Source organism: Coturnix japonica, chromosome 2 (genome assembly GCF_054131305.1).
Source record: "Coturnix japonica strain WE chromosome 2, WE-NBRP24, whole genome shotgun sequence".
Classification (NCBI taxonomy): Eukaryota; Metazoa; Chordata; class Aves; order Galliformes; family Phasianidae; genus Coturnix; species Coturnix japonica.
Genome location: NC_140664.1, coordinates 90,884,690 through 90,894,949, shown reverse-complemented (window position 1 = coordinate 90,894,949; position 10,260 = coordinate 90,884,690).

The following is a 10,260-nucleotide window of genomic DNA, read 5'->3' as shown; positions in this document are numbered from 1 at the left end:
CAGTCACATTTATAGAGCTGGAGATTCGCTTCTGCTTTGTCTAATTGGTACTATAATTCACAGTCATTCAGCATATTAGTGTTTCAGCATCTCTGTCTAAAATTGTAGCAAAACACACATAATTATAATGGGCTGAAAGTTTTATGTTTCAACAATTATATTTTGTAGTGCCTAACTAACAATAATTATTCTCTCACAAGAGATCATTTAGTTGGGAAGAAATATTTAGTTGAACATTTTTCCATATGGGAAAGAGAACTTCAAAAATCATCCTTTCATCCAGAGCCTCAAACTTATGCTTCGTCTGTCCCTCCTTCATGGACTCCTTTTTCTTCTCCTTTATTGCATTTTTTTCCTTTCCATTCATCCAGTTAAAGATTGCACAATTATTTTTCCTTTCTTCCCCTTGCTTTTTTCTGTTCTGCATATACTTCACTGTCCAAGCTCAAGCTGCTGCTTCACAATCCATGGAATTGCACCAAAGTCTATCTCCAGTTTAAAAGATGATACTCTCCTCTTCCTTTTCTCTATTTATATCCAGTTCTGGCACCTATTATTCTATTTCTTCACTGAGTATATGAACTATTTTTTATAGTTTGGGTCCTATTATATTGTATGGTAACATCTGAATACAGCCTGATTTTGAAGAAAAAAGGGAAATGTTTCCTATTCTGTGCTATATGCCAATACAGTATCTGGTCTGCATGCAGACTTTTCCTTTCTTTTCCTGTCTTCATCAATTGGATTTTAACCCTCTACAGCAAAAAGTCCTCTTGTCTCAAGACTACTTGTTCAGCATGCATGCTTACAGTGTTCTATAAATGAATGTTTACATAAGTAAGCATGAGGCTTATCTTTCCAGGACTAAATCAGTATTGTCAAATTGATCTTGTTTGTTGCCTGGGAGAAGAGGCCAAAGTCGTCTTCATCACAACCTCCCTTCAGGAAGTTGTAGAGTGCAATGAGGTTTCCCCTGAGCCTCCTCTTCTCCAGGCCAAACTATCCCAGCTCCCTGAGTTGCTCCTCATAAAACTTGTGCTCCAGACACCTCACCAGTTTTGTTGCCCTTCTATGGACACATTCCAGGGCCTTGGTGTCTTTCTTGTAGTGAGGAGCCCAAAACTGAGCACAGTGCTTGAGATGCGGCCTCACCGGAGCTGAGTTCAGGGGGATGATTACCTCTCTGCTCCTGAAGGCCAGGATGCTGTTGGCCCTCTTGGCCATCTGGGCACACTGCTTGCTCATTTTCAGGTGAGGATCAACCAACACTGTCAGTTCCCTTTCCTATTCACAGTCATCCAGCCGTTCAGCCCCATGCCTATAGTGCTGCATAGGATTATTGTGGCCAAAAGTGTAGGACCTGGCACTTGGCCTTGTTGAACTTCATCCCATTTGCCTCAGCCCATTGATCCCTGTATATCCCTCTGAAAGACCTCCTTACCCTCAGGCAGATGGATACCACCTCCCAACTTGGTGCCATCTGCAAACTTCTGAGGATGGACCCCGGTACCGAACCCTGGGGGACACCACTTGTAACAGGTCACCAGCTAAACTTAAACTACTACTTAATTATACTAATTAAAGTACTAATATTTCAGTAGTGTAGCTCATAGATTTAAATTCCAAGATTTTGCCTGGAAAAACTCTTAACATTAGTTGTTGTATGTTATCTCTGCTGGAGCAATTTGAAAATTATTACTGTTTCAGCCAAAAAAATAAAAAATAAAAAATACTAGATTTTGAGTATGGCATTGGAACTCCAAGAATTTAGCAAAATTGAATAGTCAACGTAGAACAAAAATTCTTTAAAATGTGTGAATGAATATCAGCACTATACCTTTGTTTGATTTGCAAAGCTTTCTGATTGAAGATGTAGTTAATGTACTGTTATCCACTGCTGTTTGCCAATATAGGGCTCTCTTTAATTGCATTTCCTTCTCTAACCTCATGTTTTTCTTTGCCATTTGTAATTTATGAGCCATTAAAGATGATGTTTTTTGTAGGTACATCCCAGAACAGCTGTAAAACAAAGCTGTAATGCACAAATTTTGGCACCATCAATCAAATTATGCTTTTTGCATAGTAATGGCAGTTTTAACAATATCTGAGAAATTGTTTTAACTCATTACCCCTGTGAATGCAAAATAACCACATGACTAAGATATAGGTAATTGTGCTGAAAATTAGAGCTTTGATTCCCATCAGCTCCCAAGAAACTGAATGTGACTGTTATGATCTCTGAAAAAGAATCTTCTTAACTGCAGGCATTGTCTTGTCTGATAGACTGCTAGAGATGGGATTTATCAGAAGCCTTTCTGAATAACATCAGTTATTGAACAGGACATCAGTAATGAGAAGTGCATCAAAATTGTGACCATTTTCTACCAAGAAACCCCGTTTTATAAGATACTGTTTGAAGCCTGGGATGGTGTTTTAGTAGAGGAGAGCACCAGCAAAGTGGAAATGGACAATCACCTCACAAGGGTCAGTGACTCATAGAATCATAGAATTGCTCAGGTTGGAAAAGACCTTAAATATCATCAAGTCCAGCCTCAACCTAAGCATACTGGTCTAACAATTCAGACGTTCTGCTCTGGCACCTTGCTGCTTCCTGGTGACTTCCATGGCCCACACTGATACCAGGACCACACTGTCTGTAACTGTTTTACAAGTGCTTTCTAATGGAAGCAGTCAATACTTACACAAGCTGGTTTCCAGTTGCTTGTCAAGGCTTGATCTACTGAGAGGTTATCTTTTTTAGAACTGCTGCAAAGGAGTGAATTTTTAATAAACCCGATCATTCCACTCATTTCATATTTTGCTGCAACTTAAGTATTCTAATTATCCTTTTCTGGTAATAGAAGTGGTTACTTTTCTTGTTTTTGTGCTATTTCATCATACTTACTCTTTCTTATTTTTGACTGGATGATCTTGATATCTTTTCTGACATTGTGATTCTACAATTCTATGATTTTTCACAAACTTTGATGAAATACCCGGTATTTTTGTCTTGTTTTGTTTGTGGGGATTTTTGTTTGTTTGTTTATTGGTAAATTGGTTTGCTTTTGTTGTTTTTTGTTTGTTTGTTTTTCTTTCTAACAAACAAGTCTATATAGAGGTAGTAGTTTAGTAAACAATCGATAGAAGAAATGAGATTAAAGCAGATATAGGAAATGTTGTTGTTGTTTTTTCCATGGCTCTGTGTGCACTTATGCACCATTTCCTCATCTTCAGATGATGAATTAGTACTGTATTCAAGTCTTTCATTTTTTCTGTAATCTGATGTGTTTTATTGTAGGCAGCAGGCGGCTCTTTTTTTTTTTTTTTCCTTCAAAGAAAGGAAGTTAATTTGAATACACTTTTGACTAATGTATCAGTTTTTTAAATATAACCCTGGGGGAAGACAAGGCCCATAGATTTCAATCAAGAAGAAAAGCTTCACTTTTTTAGTGCTTATATTACACTCTGTTAAAAATGTATAAAGAGATTCAGATTAAAACTTGCTTCTCTCACTCCAGTTCCATTTATGCAAAAATTAGTAGCAATAAGAATATTTTATATGTTGGAGCTCTTAATAATTCTTTTTTATGCTCTCTGTAAGTGTAGGTAGTTTCATGGTACAACCTGAGAATAAGATAAATATCCTTAATTTACTGTATGCGATCCTTTATTCTTTAATTTATTATTTCTTTTTAATTATTTTTAGAGTGGTAATAATAGTTTAAAAATCAAAACAAAACAAAACAAAAAAATCCACAAAATAATAAATGCTATCTGAACAGGAGATAGCCAGATTCCTTTTTTCTTTGTATGGTGAAGATCATAGCATATTCACAGCCAACATAAATAACAAAGTCACTCTTTAAAAACTTTTCAGCAGACTTTGTGGGAAAGATTCCTCCAAACATTATGTCTGGATCCTGCAAGTTGAGCTCTCTCTAAATCAGTCTTTTGGATCAGTCCAGGGGTGACGTAGACATCATCATGCAGTTTCCATTCTTCTTCAAAAGTCTGGCTAAGATACCTGTACAAGATTAAAGCAGTGCTCAATTACCTGACCCACCTTTCCTCAGTCTCTGCAGAAGGTCATAAAGGTCACTGTCACTGTCATAGCATATTAATTCAGCCAACGTATTGCTGTGTTGTTGACAGTGACTATTGTTCATGAACTACAGGGTGGAAGGATGTAAGCAATCCCAGTTACAAAAATGTGGTGTAGCCTTCTCAGAAGGACATGGTGTTTCTCATCACTTTTTGGTAAGAAATTGAAAAGAGTGATACAGTTCTTTGAATTTAATTTTTGTAAGTGTTCTAAAGCTCTGTCTGTAGACCAACCTTTATTAATAAATCCTTCTAAACTTTCATGTAATTTCTGCATTTACTTTTTTTTCACTTGCAGATAGTATATTATTTGTTGTGTAAATTTATGAAAATTCAAGCAGAGTCATGTGTTAGCTGGTTCATGAACTGTGCCATAAATTTTTGTGTAAATTCAGTGTCAGAGCAATTAATTTTGCAGAGAAAAACTATGTATTTAAAATATTTACAATATATTGTACTTTCCTTGCTGAGAGATGCTATCTTTTTTAGAATTGCTGTAAAGTAGTTAATTTATTTTCAGTAAACCTGATCATACTACTCATTTTATATTTTGCTGCATCTTAAGTATCCTAATTATCCTTTTCTGCTAATACAAGTGGTTTCTGTTCTTGTTTTTATGCTATTTCATCATACTTACTTTTTTACTACTTCTGAACAAACTACAACACAAACAGTTTGCCATCTGTTATGATATTTTCCTTAGAAAAACATTTTTTTTCTTTACAATTTGCTAATTGCTCTTACTTTCTGCTACAGAAATTTCATTATGCTATATATATGCTTCAAGACAACAAACTGAGACAAAAAACTCAGCTTGATTTTCCTTTCCTCCCTCTCTTTCTTTTTCTTTCCCTTCATTTCTCTTTTTGTACATGTGTGTAGAAACTGCACTCCCTTTTTAGCTATTCATCTTGTGTTTGCCATGCTTCCAGTGTTCCTGACAACTTGCAATAGGGAACAGAACAAGCTTAATGGATGGAGTTATCAAATTATAATTCATTTTGTATTTATCAGTCTTTGAATTATATTTGAATCTGACGTGTGGTGATTTCAAACAAACAAACAAAATACATTTCTAAGAAAAAAGACAAAAGGTTTGAAGGACAGATGCAGTCATTTCATTTACTTCAGGTCTTTTACTGGGATCTCTACTCCACTGCAACAATGGATATAGTGCAGTGCAGAAGTTCTGAGGTGTTCGGTTGTTTTTTTACATTTTTTTTTTTTTTTAATGAAATACACATATATTTGTTATTCAAATGTGATAGAGTAAAAAATGAATATTTTTTTAGTAATCACAGAACAAGTTTACAGAATCCATCATGAGACTCATGATCCCCTAAGCAAAATTTTCATAAAATGATTCATGCTCCCTCTTAGGGGCACAACTTCACACCTATTTGTCCATTTTTCTTTACAATATTAAATATTTTTTTTCTTCTTGCTTTTAGGATAAATAGATTCCTGAAACACTACAAGTCTGCACTTCATAAATATGAGAACTGAGGCCTTACTCAGCATTGTCACTGACCAATATCTTCAGTATTACTCTATATGAGGCCTGTAATTTCTGTTGAAAATTAGTGAGTTAAACTTAGAAACTATTAATTATTGTGATGTTTATATTGGGAGATCATTGTACTGCACATCCCACTTTTGGGGTATTTCTGTTTGTAAATGACACACAGCAATGGGTATGGCGTGTTGCTGTCACTGAAAACACAGCTGTGAATATCTGACACAATGAGTTTGAATGCCCCTGCACCTACAACTCTGCTGCCTTGAAATATCACCCAAAAGCACTGGAAGTTTTTCATAGTTGTTGTTGAGAAACTGAACAAAAGGTATTGATGTTTTAAGAAATAGTTGTGGAAACATTCAGATCCATCAAACCTTTTTGAGCCTTCCTGCAAAACATTTAAATTTGATTTGCTTCTGAGCCACTATGATTAGCAAACACTTGGTCATTTAAAGTTGATCAACATGGCAGTTTCTTTCTTGTGCATTCCACAGACTGGGGTTTTAACACAATTCCCTTGAGGTAGAGCTCTGGTGAACTATATTCCAGTGTGCAAGCACTAGGTGGCATGAGTCATTTTATGGGCATTTAAGTATTTCAGCTTGCTCCATCTGTTCAGTAAGCTAATTACAAATTCAGCCACAAACACATTTTAGATCCACAACATAAAAAGTTAGCTGGAAATGATTTGTATCAGTGTGTACAGTGTGTTCTTTATTCTGCACACCATGCAGATGTTACATTTACTGATTATTCCAGGCTCAAAATGGGGTAAACCAGTGATTTTTCGTGCCATGTTTTGTATGATCATATGTAGATTTGGAATCTCCAAATCTGTGAATAAATAAGTCCAGTTTGATAGGGGAGACTGGGAGATTATATTCATTATGTCCTGTGAAGACATGATAGTATAAGCTGGAGTCTCCCTGCTTCCTTTTATTTGCTGACTTAAATTTGCAAGGCTTGGAAGACTGGAACAATGGAGTTCCTGTTGAGATCCCAAAGCCAGAAGCTGTCACTCTAAAATAGCTGATATGGCATGCACATTTTTCTTTTGACTAACACTGCACGAGGCATTCAAACATACAATTCCCATCTTAAATATACTAATTTGTTAGATATTCAAGAATAGAGCCTTATGGATGTCTCTTCAGTTTCTTATGAAGACATTCCAAGGCCCATTAAATATTTAAAAATTTTGGTTGTTTAAACTAAAAATATTGATTTCAGAAGGGGAAGTGCTACTTCAGCATGCACTGTTCGAAGCTAATGTGTGCTAGTGGTTGAACATGTGATTTCCCACCACCTTTCTCTCTAGTATTTAAACAAGAAAGTGTGTCTTTAAAATGTTTCACAGAGAACAACAGACTTCACCTCATGATGCATCTCACATTTTTTCATAAATACTGCGTGTGAGTATTTTATGATTCATTATTTACTTTATTGCACAACACATCAGTATTTTAAGTTCACAAACACAAAAAAAATCAATTATCAATTTAAATAGGTTTGCTGCATTATGTGATCATTTTTCTTGCAGTTCATTACATTGTTATCTAACTGTGCAATAAATACATCTCATTATAATAAATTAACCTTGTCATCTTTATGTTGGAAGGAAAAAAAAAGTACTTATTTGGATCATCATATTTAAATGAGCTAATTTGCCTAGGAGAAGAATCCCAAATGTTAAGAGATTTTTACATCAATGGGTAGTTTTCTCTTAAGAATCTATGAAATTCTTTTATTTAGTTTTACATGTTGTTATTTGAAATAAGTTCTGTGTCTGCTCCCATCCATTTAACTTTGATCTTATGTATTTATCTGAAATTATGTTGCAAAATGCAAGGTGCGAAAAAGTTACTCAACATAAAAATAAGCTGAATAAAACTCCTCAGTCATATGATCATGACAACAATCCTGACAGAGTTAAAGAACATTTGATCAGTGATCTCAGACATACTGTTTGATTTTTTGTGTGGTTCTATGTGGAGCCAGGAGATTGAATCAATGATCCTTGTGTGACCCTTCCAGTTTATGATACTTTATGATCCTATCAATCTGATGTCTCCTTATATCTGAAAACTTTTATAGAGCTTAAAAGAAAAATAAATTAACTGAAAGAACTTAACTTGAAATAGAGACAAAAACTGAAAGTTAGTAAATTGAGACTAAATAATTGCTTACTGAAAGATGTTTGCACTTTCTGCACTTGTACCGTTATAAGTTTCTGTAATTTTCAGAGAGTCTGGAAGCTTCTGTGGGAACTACTGACTGTCTATGGCAACTGAAATCAACTTAAATAGGACACTTCTTTAATTATTAAATACCATCAAATTTGAAGTTTTTGCAGAATTTCTTTATCCTCACACTTGTGAATATCGAAAGAAGAAAAGCTGAGAAATAGCAGAAAAAGGGAGAAAAAATCCAGAGCAAACAAGTTTTGCTTCATTCAGCAATCATTCTGCAAGACAGTCTATTTTCAAGGAATAGATGTCATTTTGTTTCTACAAGTCCTTTTGTTATATATATATTTTATATATATATATATATATAGCTTCAAACATTAAAATCTTGGTAATTTCCAATGTAATGTCAGGTACAAACATTAAGCTAATAGGAAATGCATTTTGAGATGTATTGCTAAGTTCTTAGTTTAAACTATGAGTCTACATCACTGTATATTCGAACATTTAAGTATTTAAGAGAGGAGAAAACACAATAATATATGACTAATAAAAGTCAACAATGAACAGATAAGTTTGAGGTTTCATGGATATTCATAAGTTGATATTTGTATTAATAAGCCACTTGGAAAAAATATATACATCCAGAGAAGTCAGAAATTCAGTCCATTCTGAGCCCTATCTCACATATATAGTACTAAAACACTATTTTACCTGATGTCTCTTTAGCACTGGTCTCAGTAATACTAAATATTTACAACTCAATATTCAATTTACAGCTTCCTGTTGGCAGCAGTTTTTAAAAATATTTAATGAACCATTCCATTTAGCAGCTTATGCACCATTTGGAAATAATGTAACATAATTGTTGGCAAATTATTCCACTTTCTATGATATTTTTTTCATTCCAGAAAAACACCTGATAGTTATTACTGCAATCAGTTTAATAAACTTATACGATATCTGAAATTACGCTGAGTAGTTTATAGTGTTACACACAACATAAAATTCCAGTTTTGAGATATTCTGATACGCTAGTAAATGGTATTCTAATTCATTGTTACCTTTAATTTTCTTAAGAAAATATGGACTATATTTTTATTTTATGAAGAGATAAGACCCAGGCTATATCTGTAAAATGATACTCAGTAATATTTCAGTCTAGATTTTCTGGATGGTCATAGCTTTTTCACGCAGAACATTGATCTCTGAGAAATTTAGATACTTTATTAATTGAACAGTCACAGTAATGAGTGTTATGCAGGAGGAAAAACTTCCTAAAGTCCTGAAATTCATTAGATCATTCACTTTTAATCATTTCTTTTCTGGAGCTGCAGCATGGATTGAGAAATACAAATGAACAAAGAACCATACACAGCAGCCTAAAGGCATTAAGTCACCTGTCCTCTTCCTTGCTGTTGGGAACAGTTACGTTTAAAGTCTGGAAAATCATCCAGTTCTCAGTACTTGCTAATTTCCTGAGCACTTAACTACCCATCCACTGGAAAAAGAAAAAAGGAAAAAAAAAAATTGGAGAGAGACAGAGAGACAGAAAAAAAGGAAAATGAAGACTATACAGAAAAGGCAAGTTCAAATCAGCTGCAGACTAGCCTTTAGTTTACTGGAAGCAGAAATTACAGTGTGACTGCAGTACCAGCTCTGCAGTATTCTAGCTGAGTTTTGCAGCTGCAAATTGCTTTTGCCCTGAAACCAGTTCAAAAAGCAATGTTTGTTTTGGAAAAGACCAAACCACTGCAGAAGTCTGGGTCCTCTCCATGTTTTGGAAAGGAGGTTCTGAGGCTATAGATGATTTTTTCACTACTTTGAGTGAAGAAAGGACACTTGAAATGTAGAATAATAAAAAAAAAACCAGAATAATAGACTTAAAAAAGTAAACAGGTTTAATTTAGACATTCTTACACATGTAAATGTTAGGATTTTTCAACATCTGAAATGTATTTTGCCACTGGCTCTTTTTAATGAGTCATGCTGAATATTTAATGATGTTTCTTCAAAATGTCCACATTAACTAAACATGACCCCTTATCTAGGTCAAAAAAATAAAAAAATAAATAAAAATAAAATGAAAACGAAAAATATTTTTAAAAAGAGAATGCTTTTTTAATGACCCAGTGCCTGGGGAATCTTCCTTTCTTAATAGTACAGAACAAGTAAATACATTTATAGATCTACTGGGAGATAATAAAAAGTGCCCGAATTGCACTAGAAGTCAACTGGAGCCCTCTTTGGACCTTTAAAAGGCCCCCATTAATCAAGTAATGGGAATACACATGGGTTATGTCATAAAGTTAAGTGAAAAGATAAAGCCATTTGGGAGAGGGAAAAAAAGGCTATATTGCAATCTTAACAGGCAAATTTTGTCTTAGCTGAAACATTTTCTGCATGTATAAACTGACCCAACATAGAATCATAGAATCATAGCACTGCTTAGGT